This window comes from Trichechus manatus, unplaced genomic scaffold, assembly GCF_000243295.1.
Source record: "Trichechus manatus latirostris isolate Lorelei unplaced genomic scaffold, TriManLat1.0 scaffold00088, whole genome shotgun sequence".
Lineage (NCBI taxonomy): Eukaryota > Metazoa > Chordata > Mammalia > Sirenia > Trichechidae > Trichechus > Trichechus manatus.
Window position 1 is genome coordinate 235857 of NW_004444024.1, and position 22977 is coordinate 258833.

A 22977-nucleotide genomic window follows, 5' to 3' on the forward strand; every position below is an offset into this window, starting at 1 on the left:
AGGAATAACAGTTATTCACAAATCAAGAGAGGATATTCCAAGACAAAGCAGAGGCACATGAAAAAGTATGGCAAGACCTGGAATGGGTTAAGGGTGAGCGGCCTGCTGAGTCTGAAGGTTGGTTTGTTTATAAGGCAACATGGGAATTGTTGCTATAAAGGAAGTCAGGAGCCAACACTAAAAGCCTTGACATCCCGGCTGAGAAGATCACTGAAAAACACACCTGACATTGAGAATGGAGGAGTTTCCCTTCCTCAGCATTCTTCCAGCACACACCACCCCTTCAGAAACCACATTAGTCTTTTCCTTTAACACTGGAGTGATCAGCCTCAGTCTCCTCAAGGTTGTTCTGCAGAATACATATAAGCACAAAATTCATTTGTATTGTAGACATGCATGTTGATCAGGATATAAATTGTAATATAACATGAATAGCCTCAAAACCTAAGGATTATTGATTTGAAGAATGCCACTTAGCTAGAATGAAGGACGTAAAAGAATGAAGGTGTGTATGTGGTTGTTCAGGGGTTTCACATGATGTCTCAGAACTTGAGACACTCAATGCAGACTAGCTGCACAAATTCCCCGGCAGAACATGGTTCTCATTTTATCAATTTCCAAAGAGCAGACTAGAGTCATAAAGGCTACATGACTTGTGGAGATCAGTCCATCCAGTCCCAGGCTTGGTACAAAAGGAAGCTTCCTCAGTCAAAAATGGCACTTCTCTCTTAGGTTGTTTAGACAATGGAAAAAGTAAGTCTTGCTACCTCCTTGGTGAACTCACTCCAGAGAGAGAGAACTCACTCCCACCATCGCTGTTGATTACCTCATGGATACCTAGAGATTCTGAAAACTCTGTTCATATCCCAAAGATATTTCTGCTTTGGAAAAAATATATAAACCACCTGCTCCTTGATTTGCTTCGTCTTGATCCCATAAACGACTGGATTCAGCATAGGTGGAACAAGAGCGCAAACATTAGCCAACAAAATGTGGATATGAGGTGGGCGGTAGCGTCCAAACTGCTGGGTAAGGGTTGTGTAGATTGTAGGCCCGTAAAATAGGATGATGATGCAAACATGGGAGCCGCATGTGTTAAGTGCTTCGTGGCGAGCATCTTGGGAAGGCATGTGGAAGACAGCACGGAGAATCAGCACATAGGAAATAAAAATCAGCAAAACATCTAAGACCACTGTTGATATTATAACAAAAAGTCCATACCAGATATTCACTCGACTATCATTACAAGCATATTTGGCCAAGCCAGTGTGTTCACAAAAGGTATGTGGAATAATATTATTTTGACAGAAAGTCAATCTTTTCAAAAGAAATATTATGGGGAAAAATTGCACCACAACTTCTCAGAAAGATAATCCCACCAATTTTTGCAATCAAGGTGTGTGTAAGAATCGTAGTGTATCTCAGTGGGTAGCAAATGGCAATGTAGCGGTCAAACGCCATCACCAGCAAGATTCCTGACTCAGAGATGAAAGTACAGTGGATAATAAAGAATTGAGTGATACAGCGATCCAGGTCTATCTCCCCAGCATGGAACCAGAAGATGGCCAAGGCCTGTGGTACTATGCAAGTGGAGAGGACAACATCTGCTCGAGCCAGCATGCAGCAGAAGAGGTACATGGGTTCATGGAGGCTGCTCTTTGTGATGATAATGAAGATGATCAGGCTGTTCCCAAGCAGAGTGATGACATAGAAAATGACAAAGGGGATGAAAATCCACATGTGCTGGTCCTCTAGGCCAGGGATGCCCAGCAAGCAGAAGACTGTGTGGCTAATCCCAGTGTGATTTAAGATATTCATGTCTTGAGAGACCACCAGGGTTTGCAGAAACAGAGAAAAATACAGATTATCCATGAATATGCTTTCTGAAGTCACCAGATGTTTTTAACATATCCCACACTGTCCATCTTCTTTGAACATGTAAATAAAAGAAATACACAAATGTGAAAATGATATGTTCTGTGCCCTGAATGAGTGACCATCTAGTTAAAAGACCCACATATCTGCAACTAATCAAAATGTTGTTGTGTGCCATCAAGTCAATACCAACTTATAGTGATCCTATACGACAAAGTAAAACTGCCCTATAGGGTGGCTAAGATATATCTTAAGTTCATTAACATTATTTCTTTCACTCCAGTTCTCTCTCTTGGTGCCCCTGATTTTTCTTTCTGGAGAGGAAAATCTCCTATTACCATCTGTTCAGTGCTGATAGAAATTGTTCTTCCATTAGAGTCACCATCAAGAGAGTCCAGATAGCCTGCCTTGGAACAGATAACTGTCTGCATGCAGCATTTGTCCACTGTGTGAGAAAGTTCTCTCCAGTGAGGGCAGCTGTCCTCCAAGAGAAGGTGAAAAAAAAGGAAGACAAGTGGGATGGCACAAGAGGGGATAGGGCAGGTGGGCACCCCACAGCCTGACGAGGAAAGGAAAGGAAGAAAAATAAAGAAGAAACAAGCAACAAACACAAGGCTTGAGAGGAAGGCAGATTGCAGAAACTGATGACGGACAGGTGTTAGGGGAGAGGAAGAACCAGGAGAAGTTTTATTAATTGGAATCATAGACTGAGGCCAGGGAGCTCAGGGGTTGGGAATTTGCCTGTGGAATTGTTCTCCTGACTTTAACAGTTCATTCTAAAATTCCGCACTCAGATGCCACCTCCCTGTAAATCTCTTTTCAAACCTGCCCAAGATACCATGACTACCTCCCCAAATTCCCTCCAACACCCTACTTGGGACAGCCCAGCACAAATCCCTGCCATTCTCAGGGCTCTGCTCATGTTTTGCCAAGTGGAGTCTGTCTTCTAAGGCAATATGCTTTCTGTTTTCTATGCCCAGTCTAATAATCAGGGCATCTGTTATTTATTGGATAGTATCTCTTTATTTACCAACCTTCAGTAACCTTCAGCTAGCCTATACGCCCTCCGTCTCCCCTCCCAGACTTCACTCTCCACTTCTGATACAACAAATCATGTATGTGCCTCAGACCTTTACCAGTGTTTGTCCACATATATCAATATCCTCTAAGAGTCCTGTCACCTCTGGCCTGTGTGGGAATACCACACCAGGCCAAGTCCTTACCTTGATGCTAGAACCATCCCCAACCCCTGAGTCTAATTTGCTCAGTGGCTTCAGATTGAGTCTTCAGGAACAGGCATAAGGTCAGCAACCAACTTCAGCTTGCTGGGGGCCAGGCAGTTGGGCTGTTTATCTTCCTTCATAAAAGTCCCTCAGGGAAGCACTTACACCAAGGGCTCCAGGGGCAGAGCTGTTGCACCAACTTCACCCTCTTCCCAAATGGACCAAATCCCTAAGACCATTTCCCCGTCCCTTGCCCTCTCTTGACTCTTTTCTCTCCTGCTCCTCCCCAGGTGCTTTGATCTCCACCCACACTGAGTGTGCACATTTATGTTTCCGTACAAAAACCTCTTCCAGACAGCTCATCCTTGCTACAGACCTGCTTTAATGCTGGTTTAAATGAATATGAAACTTATTTTCAATATGAAATCTCACTGCATGCAATTAATATGTAAAAATCATTTTCAAATTTTTGTTCTTCATGAAGAGGATTATGTTGAAGTTATAATCATCCCTGAGGTGATCATAACATTCAAATTTTGTAATCATAAATAATGGGTTTTAACTCTTTTCTAGCGGAACATATTTGAAGAACAATTTGAAGAACATGTGTGATTCGTGATTGTTTTTGGCACATTCTAATTTCATCAGCATGAAAAATTCATCATTCTGTTTAGTACTTATTCATCAGAAATCCATATTTATGTTTGCTGGAAAAAATATTACTGCTTGCTTTATAGTCTTTTATAAATAATTTTACCTAGATGTGTGGTATGAACCTTTTTCAATTTAGTAATAACTTTATATTTTATCTGACTATTAAAGTAATGTACATTACACTCACTCCTCACTCACTGACACAGTTAAATTCAAAAGACTAGGTCATTATGGGAAAATCGGCATTATGCAAAAATGGAGGATGACTAAATCATTACAACTGCCAAATGACATCATTACGTAACTGCTAAACCACTGAGAATCATGGCCCAGCCAAGTTGACACATAACCTTAACCATCACAGCCAGGTTACTCTCACTTTGCACCTTGGCATTCGTTGCTGCCAGATGTACATCATTAATGCACAAAATAGTCAGCAAATTTTTTACTATTGTCATAAGTGCAAAATGTTGGATAACAAGATAGTCAATAAGTGAGGAGTAGGTATATTTTTAAATATCTAATAATACAGAATTAGGAAGCATAAAGAGTTAGGAAGCACTTTCAGAAAGCTAGTGTGTGTTTCTTTTTCTATAAACAATATATATTACCCTAGTTCTATCTTCCGTAGTTTGTGCTGTTCTATGTGTTTTGGGTAGTTATTCTGTTAATTAATTACTTATAAAACAAATGCATTGTATTTATTCTTACATTTCTTCATGAATACAGTCAACACTTTTGGTCTTTTCAGATTCAGTGATTAATGAGTCCACTGAGCAAACTATCAAGACAGGAGCATGTACAGATTTCCAGAGTAACCGGGTTCTGTAGTAAGCCTATTGCAGACACAGATTCTAGATATAGCTCTGCTTTTATACACCGTATTACTTTCAGAATAGGCGATGTTTACTGAATTTTATATTTTGTAGAAATTCTAAGATCAATTTATAGTATTTTTTCAAAAATTAATAAACACTGAGAAACACATTCTATCTCTAGTGAAGTTAAGCCCACCCCTTGCCTCTCAGGGTCAACATGTATAAATTAACAGGCAGAGTTTCATGTGAGTACTGGGCACTCACTGACTCTGAAGCTGTTATGGAAAAATCTTGTGCAGCTAAACCCTGGGGAAATATATCTAAGCATTTTACATGGATATATGACTGTATCTCTACAGGCCCAGAGTGGCTCCAAAACTCATATAAAAGTTTTCTAAGCCCCATGTCAAGGTGTCATAAGTAACTGAAATGGAGTCAAGCCTGGAGAAGTCTTGTGGTCAGAACAAGGATTTGCAGTGTCACTTTCAGGGACCAACAATTGAGGACTGGAGTGAACAAGGTATACTTCATGGATATCACCAAGCATAGATGCTAATGGTCAGAGGTCACTCCGAACCTCAGCATCCTGATGGATGCCTGTGTAACTAATGACTTCCTCCCACTGATGCCCTGGTCCAGCACACATGCCCTGGCACCTACAACTACCCTCAGGGAGGGAGGGTTGAGGAGATATCTTGAACCGACAGAGAAAATCCTGAATTGTTTGAATTATATTACACAGAAATGACTAGTTTACACTTTTGTCATTAGCTTCAACAGGCCTCAATAAAAAGTCTCTATTTAGAGTACACTATATTCAGTCCAATGTTTAAGCACATAGTCTCTGGGATTCACAACCAAGTTCCACGTTACTAACTTAGAGCTGGCATTGCTTAATCTTCCTATGCTTTGGTTTCCCTATGTGTAAATTTGTGATCATGATAGACTCTACTCCAAAAAATTGTGGCAAAAATTAAATAATTTAATGCATGGAAAGTGGTTAGAACAATGGTTAGGCTCTTATGTTGTTTTTGTTAGCTTCCATCAAGTCGGCCCCTGTCTTATTCATCTAGTGCTGCTATAACAGAAATATCACAAATGGATGGCTTTATCAAACAGAAATTTTTTCTCTCACAGTTTAGGAGGATACAAGTCTGAATTCAGGGTGCCAGCTCCAGGGGAAGGCTTTCTCTCTCTGTCAGCTCTGGGGGAAGGTCCTGGTCATCAAACTTCCCCTGGTCTAGGAGCTTCTCAGTGCAATCTCTTTTATATCTCAAGGGAGATTGACTCAAAATACAACCTAATCCTGTAGATTGAGTCCTGCCCTCTCATTAACATAACTGCCTCTAATCCTGCCTCACTAACATCATGGAGGTTAGGATTTACAACACATAGTATAATCACATCAGATCAAAAAATGATGGACAACCACGCAATACTGGGAATCATGGACTAGCCATGATGACACATTTTGGGGGGACACAATTTAATCCATAACATTCCATGCTTTGGCTCCAAAAAATTCATGTCCTTGCCACATGTAAAATACATTCACCCCATCATATCATTCCAAAAGTCTTAAATCAACTCCAATTCCAAAAATCATCTTCTGCAAAATTCTTCATCATCTGTGAAATCTAGAATACAAGTTATCTGCTTCTAAAGTACAATGGTGAAACAGCACAAGCTAGATGTTTCCATTACAAATGGGAGAAATTGGAGGAAAAGAAGGGATAATAGGCACCAAGCAAGTCAGCAGAACACATTACATTAGCTCTCAAGGCTTGAAAATAGTCCTCTGTTCTCTGAGACCATTTAGGCAATGGCCCTGCCCTCCAGATTCTGGGTGTTGGCCACACTCTCTGGATTCTGGGTGGAGGCCCCTCAGCCCTGAGCCTCAACTCTGCCTTTGGAGCCCACTGGAATGGCAACTCTGCTCCCTCAAATTTGGGCTGCCCCATTCTCCCAGTCTGCCTGAGTGACACCTCTACCCCCTCGGCCCCTGGCAGTCCCCGTTCTTCTACCCCATGGGCATGGCAGCCCCACCCCCACAGCTTTGGGCAGCCGATCTGGCCCCATTCCACTGGCACTCTTGAAAAGCAGCTCCACACTTCAGAACCAACTTGGTGAACATCTTACTCTTTGAAACCTAGGAGGCTGTGGCCCCACCCTTTGAGACTCAGCAGGCCATAGTTCCACCTTTGAGACTAAGGCAGTTCTGCTTCCTGTGTTCCTTGTCTCTTCAACTTCTGCTTCCTGGTTCCTTAGCCTCTCAGCCCCTGGGACCCTTGGGCCAGCTAGCATCTGCCCTACCCAGGCAAATGTTCCAAAGTTCTTTTGCTGTACCAGTAAGTGCCTGGAGGCACCCTACTCCACCAGTAAACCTCAGACCAGAACACACTCAGCTGTCTTGCTCCATGGGTCAGCAAGCCTAGCTCCACCAATAAGTGCCTGGAGGCACCCCACTCTGCCAGGAAGCCTCCTACCCAAAGGCACTCAGCTCTCTTGCTCCATGGGTCAGCTCCTGTGCTGTCTCATAATGGTCTCCTGGTTCTGCTGTCACCGTTCTTCTGCTGCTGCTTCATCTGCTCTTTTTCTGGTGTTACAGCTCTCCTCTCTTCCTTCTAAGTCCTCATCAAAATTGTCTTCAATGCCCATAATTCCACCAACAGTCTCTTCAAGGCAATCTAGGCTTTTACTACTAGACACTTTAAAAGTCTTCCAGCATCTACCCATTACTCAATTCCAAAACCACTTCCACATTGTAGGTATCTGATAGAGCAGCATCCACTCTCCTGGTACCAAATTCTATCTTAGTTATCGTGCTGCTATAACAGAAATACCACAAGTGGATGGCTTTAACAAACAGAAATTTATTCTCTCACAGTTCAGGAGGCTAGAGGTTCAAATTCAGGGCATCAGCTCCAGGGGAAGGCTTTCTCTCTCTGTTAGCCCTGGGGGAAAGTCCTTGTCATCAATCTTCCCCTGGTCAAGGAGCTTCTCACTGCAGGGACCCCAGGTCCATAGGACGCACTCCTCTCCCGGCTCTTCTTTCTTTCTTTTTTTTTTTTTTTTTTTGGCCTGTGTTTTTTTTTCTTTTTTTAATTTTTTTTATTGTACTTTAGATGAAAGTTTACAGAACAAATAGTTTTTCATTAAACAGTCAGTACACATATTGTTTTATGACATTTGTTAACAACCCCACAACATGTCAACACTCCCCCATTTCGACCTTGGAGGACCTTTTTTTTTTTTTTTGGTGAAAATATATATAGCCAAAGATACACCATTTCAAAAATTTATACATGTACAATTCAGTGACATCAATTACATTCTTCTGGTTGTGCTGCTATTCTCACTATCCTTTTCCAAATTATTCCATCACCATTATCTTCAACTCATTGTCCCCTAGGCTTCCCATCAAACCTTTTGAGTTGCTGTTGTCAATTTGATCTCACATAGATAATTCTTTTTTTTTTTTTTTTTTTTGTACTTTAGATGAAGGTTTACAGAACAAATAGTTTCTCATTAAACAGTTAGTACACATATTGCCCTATGACAATGGTTAACAACCCCTATGACATGTCAACTCTGTCCCTTCTCAACCTTGGGTTCCCTATCACCAGCTTTCCTGTCCCCTCCTGCCTTCTAGTCCTTGTCCTTGGACTGCTGTGCCTCATTAGTTCCATTTTGTTTTATGGGGCTGTCCAATCCCCGGCTGAATGGTGACCTCAGGAGTGACTTCACCCTTTTAGCTCAGTGGTGAAGTCACTCCCCAGGTTCACCGTTCAGCCAGCTCTTCTTTCTTGATGGTAGGAGGTCTGTCTCCTCTCTGCTGGATCCTGTCTTTTATATCTTAAAATAGATTGACTCAAGATACAGTCTAATCCTGTAGATTGAATCCTACATTATTAACATAATTGCCTCTAATCCTGCCTCATTAATATCATAGCAGTCAGAATTTACAACACGTAGGATAATCACATCAGATCACAAAATGCTGTACAACCACACAATCCTGGGAATCATGGCCTAGCCAAGTTGACATACATTTTGGGGGGACCCAACTCAATCCATAGCAGCTCCCAACTCATGGTGACCCCATGAACAAGCGAACTAAATGTTGCCTGGTCCTGCACCATCCCCATGATCAGTTTTGAATTGGACCATTGTGATCCATAGGGTTTCACTGGCTGATTTTCAGAAGTAGATCACCAAGCCTTTCTTCCTAGCACATCTTCATCTGGAAGTGCCACCAGTGACCCCTTGCAAGTTGCAAGCCACCAGGATGACCTTCTACTTCCAGCTCTTCCAACTACCAAAATGTCTAAGAACAGAAAATGGGTTTCTACTAAGTCATCTAGCAGAGGGGGTAGAGACTCTCCTGACTTCTTCATTGATTGAGTTATGATAATGAGTTTTAACTCTTGAACCTAACCTAATCATGAGACTGATCAAGTGGATTGGATCACCTAAGCCATTAATTCTCCACAGGGGTGGCACGGCCCTGTGGAAGCATTTCAAAATCTCAAGATGGCCCTGTTATTTCACACGGTGTCAGGGCCTGCTATTGATAGTGACCAAAGCCACCTAGGTGACTGTCATGGATTGAATTGTGTCCCCCCAAAATATCTGCCAACTTGGCTAGGTCATGATTCCCAGTGTTATATGATTGTCTACCATTTTGTAATCTGATTTGATTTCCCTATGTACTGTATATTCTATTACTATGATGCAATAAGATGGATTAGTGGCAGTTATATTGATGAGGTCTACAAGATTGGATAGTGTCTTAAGCTAATCTCTTTTGAAATATAAAAAAAAGAAGTGAGTAGAGAGACATAGGGATCTCATACCACCAAGAAAGCAGTGCCGGAAGCAGAGCCTGTCCTTTGGACCTGAGGTTCCTGAGCTGAGATGTTCCCAGACCAAGGGAAGACTGATGACAAGGACATTTCTCCATAGCCAACAGAGAAAGCCTTCCCTTGCAGCTAACGCCCTGAATTTGGACTTGTAGCCTACTAGACTGTGAGAGAATAAATTTCTCTTTGTCAAAGCCATCCACTTGTGGCATTTCTGTTATAGCAGCACTAGATGACTAAGATAGTGATCTGCTGCAATACTCAGGGCAGTCCTGCTCAAGTCTGAATTGTTCAGTGTGTCACAGGACTCTCCAAAGACCTCTGGACATGAATGTGGGTGAAAATTCTCTTTAAAATTTCCTGAGCCTAGAACCAATTCAATTACACATATCATTACAAAGGATTATTGCATGTTTTTAATATATAATGAAACTTTCTAAAAGTGCAACTGGGTGAATCAAAGGAAGATTGTACATAGTTTTGTGCAGATATGCACAAAATTGTTCACCAGTGCAGAAAATCACATTCTGGACAACATCTCTGTTGATGGATTTGAGGAGTCAAAAGGGCACAACTGCATTTTCTGCATTTGTTACACTAGAATTCATAATGATTCTTAAGGGAATCCAGGAATTGATGCTAGCCTCCGCCCAGAAGCAGATTAACAATTAGGCATGGTATGCACCAGTTTACAGTAAGCGAGGTACACACAGGCTTAATTGTGCTTCCTTACTAATCTGTAGTGCACAATTTCACCTGGGTTTCACCACATCTTTGATGAGCTCCTACTTACAGCTCTTCCAACTACCAAAAATGTCTAAGAACAGGAAATGGGTTAACATTAAGTCACCTAGTGGAGAGGGCAGAGACTCTCAGGACTTCTCCATTGATTTAATTATGATAATGAACTCTAACTGTTGAACCTAACCTAATCGTGAGACTGATCAAGGGGATTGGATTTTATTGGTTAATCCATCCCTTGCTTATTGAGTAATACGTCCCTGCCTCCACCTACTTTATGCCTCTTCTGTCACATGGGGTCAACATGAGTTGGAATTGACTCAGGGGCACCTAACAACAATGACATCATGTCTTCAAGTACAGCTATGTCTGAGCATTTCCATACTGAAATGCAATATATTTAGAGTTACTTTTATCGCTCCTTACAATTTGTTAAGGGAATTGTATAGACTTAAAAATTATGTTGGGGATACCAACCAGTAAGTGTAGATAATCTTCACAATGGTGCAGGATCAAACTCTATCTATAAAGCAACAGATTGTATTTTTCCACACCACTCCTAATTAAGGTCAGTCTTACATTGCAAATATTCCTAAATCAGTAAACACCCAAAAGCAGTGGGTGGGAACATGTTAAATATGAAAATTCTTGGACCTTACCCCAGACCTAGTGAATCAGAAACTCAGTGGGGGGAGCGTAGCAATTTTGGCTTAAAAAGCCCTCCTGGTGATTCTGATGCACACTAACATTTGAGAACAGCTGCTGTCTAAAGCAGAGGTGTTTGAAACTTGACTGTAAGTTAGAAGCAGATGGCACTGCTTAATCGTTTTTAGTCAAATCCTTGACAAGTGTATTTGGTTTTGATCTGCTTACTATGATACGTATGGAAAGAGTTGCCTTAAAATGGAGTTTGATCAGCCAGCCACCAGAAATGAGCCTCTGTCCTCAACAACACAAATCTGCCTGCCCTCTTTTGAGCACCATTTTAGGGGCCTCACAAAACTCAAGAAGCAGGGTCTAAAGAAATCTCGATAAACCTATGCAGATGTGGCAAAGCCACAGCATAGCAGAGACAAGAATTAGATTCAGAAAAAGTTTTTAAACTACAAGAAAATTGCCCCTAAACAGAGCAGAGCATACATTTTGGATATGTGGGTAAACTAGCTTTTTACTCACTTTATCATATTCCTCAGTGACTTAAGCTGGGCTCTCTACAGAAGCAAAACCAGTAAAGCATATAAATATATAGAGAGAGATATTTATATCAAGTAAACAGCTCACACGATTGTAGAGGCTGGAACGTCCCAAGTCCATGGATCAGGATAGAGGCTTCTCTCGGTTCACATAGCCACAGGGGCTGGCGAACCCAAGAACCAGAGGTCAATGAACAGGAGGCCGCCACAGTATCCAGAGACAGCAAAAAAGCCAGAACGTCTGCTTATATTGGGATGCAGGCTACACCCCCAAAGAAATTCCCTTTCAACTGATTGGCTATTTACAGCAGATTCCATCATGGAAGTGATCACGTATAAACACTGAGAATCATGGCCCAGCCACGCTGACACACAGTCTTAACTATCACAGTCCACCCCTTGTCAACTTGGCACATGTACACATCTCCTGAAACCATACATAATCTCTGAATAAAGACGATTATAAAATTATACTTGCACCTAAAATGATACAACTAACACACATACAACCAGAAACTCACTAGCCCCATTTACATTTTATATTTTATAAGTGAAGAAAAAAATATTTGATGCACACATACAAAGCTGAAATACTCATAACAATTACATTCCTTGTTTCTGCAACTGGTTATGTGGCCGTAACTAGTATTTGGAACTATCTTTTTCCACCATCCATTTCATATTCCCTTTGCCCTCAGCAAGCACCTCAGCTGGTCATGGTTGTTGCCTGGTGGGGGGACCCAAACCCTCATTCCTGAAGGGTCTGGGTCATTAGTAGTCATGTTGGAATTGGGTTGCTGTAGTTTTCCATTGACTTTAATCACAGGGCATGGTAGTACTAAGAGATGCCCTAAGGGATCTCCTGCATTTCAGACATACTCTTCTTTACCTCCATTATGTAATATCAATCCGATTTCCTCTTGGTAATCAGGATCAATCACACCAGCCAGTATGGTAACTCTCTTCTTTGCCTGTTCATCCAAAGTCATTAGGAGCTCAAAGTGGCCAGGTACCATTCTTAGCTTCCAGTTCAATGGAATCAGTGATGTGTCTCCAGGTGGGAGCATTCCTCCCTTTGGAACTAAGACCTGTAGACCTGTAGAACATAAGGTCACGGGGACAGGAATCAAAAATCTTGCAAGTCCGTCACTAGGTGAGTCATGTCACTGCCATTTCCTGGACCCATGAATCCTGGCTATGGGAGAAACAGCACCATATATTGGACACTGATTTAGAGCATATATAGCCTCCTGGAGAACATTGCCCCCACTCTGCAAGGTATTGCCACCTAGCTGGTGCCGTAATTGTGTCTTTAGAAGGCCATTCCATCCTTCTATCAAGCCGACTGCTTCAGGAGGATGGGGAACATGGTAAGACCAGTGAATTCCATGACCATAGGCCCACTGCTGCACTTCATTTGCTGTGAATTGAGTCCCTTGATCCGAGGCAATGCTGTGTGGAGGGGTGGTGCCGTATCAGGAACTCAGTGTTGGTCCTTGCTGTTGGCAGATTGGGCACTCAGCTGTGGCTGTGGCCAAGTCAGCCTTGGTGAGTGGAAGTCGATGTTGCTGGGCCTATGCAGAATCTCCATTCCTGCCTCCATGGTCACTTTGTTCATGAGCCTATTGAGCAATGATGGGAGTAGCTGGCGAAAGAGGATGACTGGTTTCCACAGAATGCATCATCCTATCCACTTGATTGTTAAAATCATCCTCTGCTGAGGTCAGTCTTTGGTGAGCATTCACTTGAGACATGAAGATCTTCACTTCTTTGGCCCATTCAGAGGTCTATCCACATACTTCTTTCCCATAAATCCTTCTCTCCAATTTTCCAATCATGTTCCTTCCATGTCCCTGACTATCCAGATAAACCACTGGTCAAGGCCCATGAATCAGTATACAGTCACACATCTGGCCATTTCTCCTTCCAAGCAAAGTGAACAACCAGGTGCATTGTTCAAAGTTCTGCCCATTGAGAGGATTTCCCTTCACCACTGTCCTTCAGGGAGGTCCCAGAAAGGGGATGTAGTGCTGCCACTGTTCACTTTCAAGTGGTGCCTGCATATCACGCAGAACCATCTGTAAACCAGGCACGCGTTTTCTCTTCTTCAGTCAACTTATCATAAGGAACTCCCCATGAGGCCATAGGTGCAGACAGGGAGATGGAAGGTAATGTGACAGGAGTGGAGACCATGGGCATTTGGGCCACTTCCTCATCTAACTTACTTGTGCCTTCACGTCCTGCTCAGGCCCAATCTCATATATACCACTTCAATTTAACGATGAGTGCTGCTGTGCATGTCCAACTTTATGACTCTATGGGTCAAACAACACCCAGTTCATGATGGACAGTTCTGGCCACATGGTGACTTGGTGTCCCATGGTTAAGTGTTCAGTCTCTACTAAGGCCCAGGAACAAGCCAAAAGTTGTTTCTCAAAAGGAGAGTAGTTATCTGCAGAGGATAGCAGAGCTTTGCTCCAAAATCCTAAGGGTCTGCTCTGTGATTCACCAATAGGGGCCTACCAAAGACTCCAAACAGCATCTCTATCTGCCACTGACACTTCAAGCACCATTGGATTAACTGGATAATATGGCCCAAGTGGCAGAGCAGCTTGCACAGCAGCCTGAACCTGTTACAGAGCCTTCTCTTGTTCTGGGCACCACTCAGAACTAACAGCTTTTTGAGTCGCTTGGTAAATAGGCCAGAGTAGCACACCCAAAGGAGGAATATGTTGCCTCCAAACTCCAAAAGAGACCCACTAGGCATTGTGCCTCCTTTTTAGTTGTGGGAGCAGCAAGATGCAATAACATATCCTTCACTTTAGAAGGAATATCTCAACATGCCCCACATGACTAGACCCCTAGAAATTTCACTGAGGTGGAAGATGCCTGAATTTTTGTGGAATTAGTTTCCCACCCTTTAGCATACAAAAGTTTTACCAATAAGTCCACAGTCCTTGACACTTCTTGCTTAGTAGGTCCAATCAGCATAATGTCATTAATGTAATGGACCAGTGTGATGTCTTGTGGAAGGGTAAGGTGATCAAGGTCCCTGCGGACTAAACTACGACTTAGGGCTGGAGAGTTGATGTAGCCCTGAGGTAGGCAAGTGAATGTGTATTGTGGCCTTGCCAGCTGAAGGCAAACTGCTTCTGATGGTCCTTCAAAACAGGTACAGAGAAAAAGGCATTAGCCAGATCAATAGTTGCATACCAGGTACCAGGAGATGTATTAATTTGCTCAAGCAGTGAAACTATATCTGGAACAGCAGCTGCAATTGGAGTCACCACCTGTTAAATTTTTGATAATCTACTGTCATTCTCCAAGATCCATCTGTTTTTTGCACAGGCCAAATAGGCAAGTTGAATGGGGATGTGGTCATGATTCTCGCCTTCAAGTCTTTGATGGTGGCAGTAATCTCTGCGATCCCACCAGGAATGCAGTATTGCTTTTGGTTTACTATTTTCCTAGGTAGGGGCAGTTCTAATGGCTTCCACTTGGCTTTTCCTACCATAATAGCCCTTATTCCATTTTTCAGGGGTCTAATGTCAGGGTTCTGCCAGTTGCTGAGTATATCTGTTCCAATTATGCATTCTGGAACTGGGAAAATCACTACAGGATGGGTTCGGAGACCCACTGGCCCTACTGTGAGACAGACATGAGCCAAGACTCCATTAATTAACTGACCTCCATGTGCCCCCACTCTGAATGGTGGGCCACAGTGATCTTTTGGGTCTCCTGGAATTAGTGTTAGTTCAGAGCCAGTATCCAATAATCCCTAAAAAGTCTGATTATTTCCTTTTCCCCAATGAACAGTCACTCTCCTAAAAAGCCGTAGATCCGTTTGGGGAAGGCTGGGAAAAAGATTAACAGTAAAAGTTTTTAGCGGTGTATTGGAGTCCTTCCTCAAGGGGATCCAGCCTCCCCTTCATTCAAAATGTTGTAGGTCTTTAAACTCGCTCAAATCTGGTAATTGATTAAGGGAATGTGACTCTCTATTCTGGAGATTCAAGTTACAGTGCTGTTCACCTGACCTAGAATTCATCCATTTGTACAGATCAAGTAAATATTTAGTAGATTTCCTATCTATTTCCCTCCTAGGGACACCATGACTAAGTAGCCAGCGCCATAAGTCCTTACAAGTCAGACTATTCTGATTACTGTTTTGACTTTGCTGTCCATTACTGTAACCACACCCAGCTTGTCTTTGTCGATTGAGTGCAGCCACTTGGCCCCTACTACCAGGGGGTCCAATCAGCCCCACTGTTGTTAGATGTCTTAATTCAGTTAGGGCAGTTCCCACTGTCAAATCTGATTTACATAAAATAGCAGTCACAGCAGTCTTCAAGGATGCTAGAGCTCCCTTCACAAATTTGTTCCGCACAGTTGTGGTAAAAGGTGTGTCCTCTGGACACTCCACATGTGGGTCTGTGGGTCTAACCTGATAAATCCTCTCTAACATGCCAATTTCCCTAAGCCTTGGGATACCTTCTTCTACAGTATACCAAGGCAGGTCTGGTACTTCAACTTGATTTAGTGTAGGCCACCATCCCTACAGCAACCCAACCAAATAAACTATTAGATCCTTTTCTAGCTTCTCAAGCTGAAACTCTGAATGAAGAATTTATGCTTAGTGGACCCATATCAATACACTTAGACTGATCCATCTTTATATTCCTTGCACCATTATCCCACACCCTTAATAGCCATTCCCACACATATTCCCCAGGTTTCTGTTTGTACATATTAGAAAAGTCAAGCACTTATTTTGGAGTGCAGCATACCTCCTCCTGGGCCACACTTTGTACTTCACCTTTTGGGGCTTGCTGGGACTTAAGTCTAGTTATAGGCCTAGAAGCCAGAATCAGTAGTGTGGAATTGGTTTGAGAACATACAGCATTGTCTTGTAAAGCATTGCCCCAGGTGATGCCCCAGGCAATGACTCAGGCAAGGACTCTTTAAGGCAGCTGGGCTAAGGCTAATCTCATTAGATGGGAGTAGAGGGGCTAATGGTTTTTCTGGGCAGGGTGGTTTAGCAGACAAACACGAGGTAATCTTTTCAGATGGGAGTGGTTCTGTTGGCAGGAGTGATTCGATGGAACTTAGGGGCTCGGTGTCTCCAGCTTCTTGATTATGTGCCCATACGTCCCCATCCCAATTTCAGGATCCCATTTCTTCCCAATAAATGCCCTTATTTAACTTTAGACACCTCTGGAGGTTGGCAATTGAGCTGGCATTGTAATTCATCCACTCTTACAATAAGATTCCAGGTTTGGTTTTTGACAATTTCAGCTCTGTTGCTACAAGAAATGAGGCTTTCTTTCAAAGCACAAGCGGAAGCCTTGAGGTCATTTATGTGGCACATGAGCCTTGATTCTGAAGCCCTGAGCACCTCTCTTTCTTTCACCAGTTTGTTTAGCGAAAGTAGGACTAACCAACCAGCTTCCTTATACTTCTCATTCTGACAAAACTGTAGAAAGGTATCACACAAGTGTTCACCCAGAGCCTCATCTTTCACCAGTACCTGATCTACTGGTGGTGATATTTTGCTTATTTGTAATGCCACCTTATGCCATGGATCAACGGTGCCCTCGTTACTGCTGGAAGTGGAGTCATCAACATCTTTAAGACTAACCAGATTTGAGAAACAATTTAGAAAATGCATCCTTACAATTTTGTTTCTCTAGAACCACTCTTGGTACCAAACAGCTTAGGCTGGGTTCTCTAGACAAGTGAAACCAGTAAAGTGCATAAATATATAGACAGACAGATTTATATCAAGGAAACAGCTTGCGGGATTGTAGAGGCTGGAACATCCCAAGTCTGTGGATCAGGAGAGAGGCTTCTCTCGATTCACGTAGCCACAGGGGCTGATGAACCCAAGATAGGCAGTTCGGAGACCTTGGCTCTTGCTCACAGGCTGTGAAGATCAACAAATCGCAAGATTGGCAGGCAAGACTGCGAGGTTTCTTCCGATTCAAGTAGCTGCAGGGGCTGGCAAACCAAAGATCGGCATGTCAGAGAGCAGGGCTCCTGCTCACAGGCTGTGAAGATCAACGAATCCCAAGATCGGCAGATAAATTGGTAGCTCAGATCCCAAGAAATGGAGGTCAGATGAACAGGAGGCAGCCACAGGATCCAGAGCAAGCAAAAAAGCCAGAACGTCTGCTTATATTGGGATGCAGGCCACACCCCCGAGGAAACACCCTTTCAACTGATTGGCTACTCACAGCAGATTCCATAATGGGAGTTATCACATATAAACACTGCGAATCATGGCCTAGCCAAGTTGACACACAATCTTAACAATCACACTCGGTCAAGACTGCAACCTAAGACTTTATATTTCACAAAGCATCAATATTGTATGCAGAATACTGAGTTTTAGTCCAAAGTTCTACTTGATCATTGAATTATCAGTATTAGGTATCACTCAGTAGCAATAAGTTAGCTTCTCCAGATTTTACTCTTTATTAGGTTATTTTGAAATACATTCAGAGCCAAGGAGAAAACTAAGGAGAGGTCAATTTAATCCACACACATTTATTATAATGACTGCTGTAATTTACCTCATTCCTTGCATCTTACTTACTTATTACATATTGTTGTTTCTGCCTTTTATTATCTTTATTTTTGCAGTTTTGAACAAGGTGTTACACATTCCACTTTGACCCTTGTTAATTTGAAAGTCCTACTTTGATTTTTTGTTCCATTATGTCTTAGTCATCTAGTGCTGCTATAACAGAAATACCACAAGTGGATTGCTTTAACAAAGAGAAGTTTATTCTCTCATAGTCCAGTAGGCTACAAGTCCAAATTCAGGGCATCAGCTCCAGGAGAAGGCTTTCTCTCTCTGTTGGCTCTGGAGGAAGGTCCTTGTGATGCATCAGTCTTCTCTTGGTCTGGGAGCATTTCAGCACAAGAACCTCAGGTCCAAATGACGCGCTCTGATCCCAGCACTGCTTTCTTGGTGGTGTGAGGTTCCCATGTGTCTCTGCTCACTTCTGTCTTTTATATCTCAAAAGAGATTGGCTTAAGACACTATCCAATCTTGCAGAGCAGACCTGATAATTATAACGTCACCATAGTGATAGAGTTTACAACACATAAGGAAATCACATCAGATTACAAAATGGTAGGCAATCATACAATACTGGGAATCATGACCCACACATTTTTGGGGGGCCATAATTAAATCCTTGACACATTAAATGGTTACCTGCACTTTCCCTGGCTTCCTAATCAGATCATATTTTCTTACTATTATTTGAAAAGAAAATACCAATTACTTTCTCTTCTAAAACTCACACTTTCCCTCACCAAGAGAAATGTTCTTCTGCTTCCCCCATGTGATAAATTGAGACCTTTGGCATATTTTCACTTTTTCCCGGTCTCACAACAATTTACCAGAAAAGTTCGGGGAGTACTTTAAATTCTCTTTTCACTGCACTTATGTATTCCTAAATCCCTTCCTTAAGTGCCACAAATGGTTTGCACTCAACTAGTAACCTAAAGACTGGTGGTTCAAATCCATTGACCAGTACAATGGAAGATAGATAGGGCAATCTGTTTCCCTTAAGAGTACTATCGAGAAAACCTTAGGAGTAGTTCCACTCTGTTACATATGCGGTTGCCATGAGCCAAAATCAACTCCACGTCAATCAACAACATTCCTAACTCCCAGGTTTTGCTGGGATATTTTGTTATTTTTAGTTCAGTGTTAGCTGTTGTTAGGGGCCATCGAGTTGATTGTGACTCAAAACAACACTATGTACGACAGAACGGAACACTGCCCGGTCCTGTGCCATCATCACAATTGTTGCTTTGCTTGAACACGTTGTTGCAGCCACTGTGTCAGTCCATCTCCTTGAGGGTCTTCTTCTTTTTTGCTGACTGTCTGTTTTACCAAGCATGATGTCCTTCTCCAGGGATTGGTTGCTCATGATAACATGTCCAAATATGTGAGATGAAGTCTCACCATCCTTACTTCTAAGGAGCATTCTGGTTTACTTCTTCCAAGATAGATTTGTTCACTGTTCTGGCAGTCCATGGCATATTCAGTATTCTTCACCAAAGCCATAGTTCAAAGGCATCAATTCTTCTTTCGTCTTCCTTACTCATTGTCCAGCTTTCACACGCATATGAAGCAATTAAAAACTCCATGGACTGGGTCAGGTGCACCTTAGTCCTCAAAGTGACATCTTTGCTTTTGAATATATTCACAGGTACAGGGCCTGAGACTTTAACGTATCATTTGGGGAAACACAATCCAATCTGTAATACCCACCTCATAGACGCAACCGTTTGGATATTTTTCACCAGAAATTAATTCTACCTGTTCCAAAACTTCTTATAATTGGAATAAAAAGGAATATACTTTTTTGGTAAATCTTCTCTTATGCAGCATAACTATTTTTGAGATCCATCCAAAATATTGGGTGTATCAGTAGTTCATTGTTTTTGATTGATGAGTTGTAACCAGTGTCCTATTGATGGAGGTCGAAGGTGTTTCCGATTTCTGGTTACTATACATAAAGCTGTTATAAACATTCTTATGTAAGCCTTTTTTGTGGACATATGTTTTCATTTATTTTGGGTATATTATAAATCTATGTGAAAAAATAGCATGACTATATGTATATATATGTATATATATATGAACAAAGAAGTTTAACCCTACCAACAGCAGTTATAATTGGAATTTTTATTTATTTCCTTATTTTCAATTATTCTAAAGTAGCAATTTCACAGTTTTACAATGTACAAAGAAGGGTATTCTAAACATCTTGATTTAGTGCTTAATCTTTCAGCTTATATAACGGACACTAGGGAAGCAACATATATGGAAACTTGTTCTTGATTGTGGAAAAAAACAGTAAATAAATAATTATAATGCTATGTGAAAAATGCTTTTAAAAGAGTATACTTGGCTATTTTATATATGAACATTTTCATACTGAATACAATGAAACAAATAAAAAAAGTTCCTGCAGAGATCTATATTTTTGGCATAGGAATATGTCCACATTAAATTGCTAAGTGAGGAAGGTGTGTTCTAGAACAATGGGTGAAATATGTTCCAATTTAAAACATCTATTTACCTGCACACACATACACAATAGAAAATATATACCAATGTTCTAAAAAATGACATTAGCAGTGAGTATTTCTAAACTGGAAAACATGGGTGAGTTTTGTACAGATTTTACTTCTACGGTATATCTGACTTACTAAAAAACATTAAAAAAGAAGAATGGTAAACATGTTATTTTCTCATCAAGAAAACATCAGTTTCCGGGCAACATGGTGCTATAGTCAGAAGCACCACATCGTCCCTCCACAGCAAAGAGCCAAAAAACTAACTCAAACAGAATCACACATCAATCCTGAAACCCTAAGCATCAAATGAAGAGATAAAGAACTCAGCCAAGCACTGAATGGAATAAGAAACTGACCAAGAACAGAGAGCAAGGAGAGATACACGCAGGGGTCCCCTATCAGCTACCGCAGCACAGATCCGCCATCTTGGACTCCTCTTGGAGATCGGCGAACAGGGGGTACAAGAAAGCAGCTTCATGGAGCTTCCAGCAGGAGACAGAACAACCATTAACCAACGATATATGCTTTCCCACCACCCACACCTCTTCACACCCACTCGGCCTCCTCTGCTTCCCACAGCCACAGTCTCTTGGCCGGGAAGCAACGGCTTCACCCCAGTGTCTCTTGGATTCCACTCACCCATACTAGTCAGCTCCCTGAGTGCCATTTGCTGGCTGCTGGTGTTGCTCTTTTCCACTTCATTAGATTTCTTCTTTACTTCTCACCACCTCCCCCTCCTTTCTCTCAAATACCTAGATCCGTGGCCATCTTTGTTTCTTCCTGGGGGGCTGCGAGGTGCCACTCAACTATGGAACTGCTTTCGCCGCACTGGTGGGACCCCTGGGGCTTTTGTTTGTTTGTTCTGATTTGTTCTGTTTTGATTTGTTTGTTTTCTTTTTCTTCTCTCTTCTTTGGAGCCCCTTCTGGCTGGGCAGGGCCATGTAGCTTGGAAGATACTCCCTTACTCTGCACAGACGCACAGTGACATCCCCAGGGGCATTTCTTTTTTCTTGGTTTTGTTTGTTTGTTTGTTTGTTTTCTTCTCTCTATTTTTCCCTTTTTGTCTTTCTTCATTTCCAGCTTCTCAATTTATTCATTTTCTTTACCTTTCTTCTTTTTTTATTTTTGTTTTTCTCCATTTCTCAGTCTCACATCTCTCCACTCCAATAGCAAACTCCCTTAGCACTCTTTTTTGTTAATGTGTATGTTACTGGTTCCTGTTCCTCTCTCCTCTCTCTCCTCTTTCCCATACCTATCTTAGCTCCACACATCACAATCTCCCTCCTCCTTCCTTCCTACCTGCACTGTGCACTGAATGTCACACCCCCAAGCAGCACAGGCACGGCCTACCAGAACCTGCCCTGAACTGATTCCTGTCCCTTCCTGTCGGCCCTAGTACGTGCCACAAACAACCTGTCCCAGCAACTTCCCTTCAGCTGGACCTGCCCTGCTTACCATACCTGAGTGACTGACCCTGCCCATTGGAGATGAAGGTGAAAAGTTTCGTGCCCACAGATGAGCAAACAACAAAGAATGCAAGCCCACCTGTTCAGACATAACCAAACAAAACAACAAAAAAGAACAAAACAAACAAATCTACAATCAATAAATGAGGAAAATAGCTACTGAATGCTCCAAAGACAGCAGACAATATCAAAACATATACAAAAACAGGACAGGATAGTTCCAGTAGGCATCCAAAATAAAACACCAGATGACATTCTAGAAGAAGAAAAGGCACTAGAACTACCTGATAGGGAATTCAAATCTCTAATATTCAGAATTATACAAGATTTGAAGCAAAAAGCAGACAAAAATGAGGAAAAATAGACAAATTCATGGAAAATACAGACAAAAAACTGAAAGAATTCAGGAAAATAATGCAGGAACAAAATGCCAAAATAAATTCACAATTAGAAATTATACAAAAGCAACAATTAGAAATCCAAAAGCTAAACAAGATTTCAGAAAAGGACAGTGTCAAAGAAGGGCTGGGGAACAGGATTGAAATGATGGAAGACAGGATCAGCAAAATTGAAGACAAACACTAGGCTACAACTCTGAGGAAATATCAGAAAAAAGAACAAAGAAAAATGAAGAGACCCTGAGAGTTATGTGGGATACAATCAAAAGCAAAAATCTGCAAGTGATTGGAGTTCCAGAACAGGGGAAGAAAACAGAAAACACAGAGAGGATTGTTGAAGAATTGCTGACAGAAAATTTCCCCAATATCATGAAAGATGAAAAGCTGATCATCCAAGAAGCTCAACAAACCCCATATAGGATATACCCCAAAAGAAAATCACCAAGGCATATCATAATCACACTCACTAAAACCAAAGACAAACAATACTGAGAGCAGCTCGAGAAAAACAAAAAGTCACATACAGGAGAGAAACAAGAAGACTAAGCTCGCATTATTCGGCAGAAACCATGCAGGCAAGAAGGCAATGGGATGACATATATAAAACCTTGAAAGAAAAAAAATTGCCAGCCAAGAATAATATATCCT

At 41.8% G+C, this 22977-nt stretch overlaps 1 pseudogene; it reads right to left on the reverse strand.

The window, feature by feature from the left end:
* Positions 1-811: 811 nt before the first annotated feature.
* Positions 812-1909, reverse strand: LOC101349302 (olfactory receptor 52B4-like; annotated as a pseudogene).
* Between the last annotated feature and the right edge of the window lie 21068 nt (positions 1910-22977).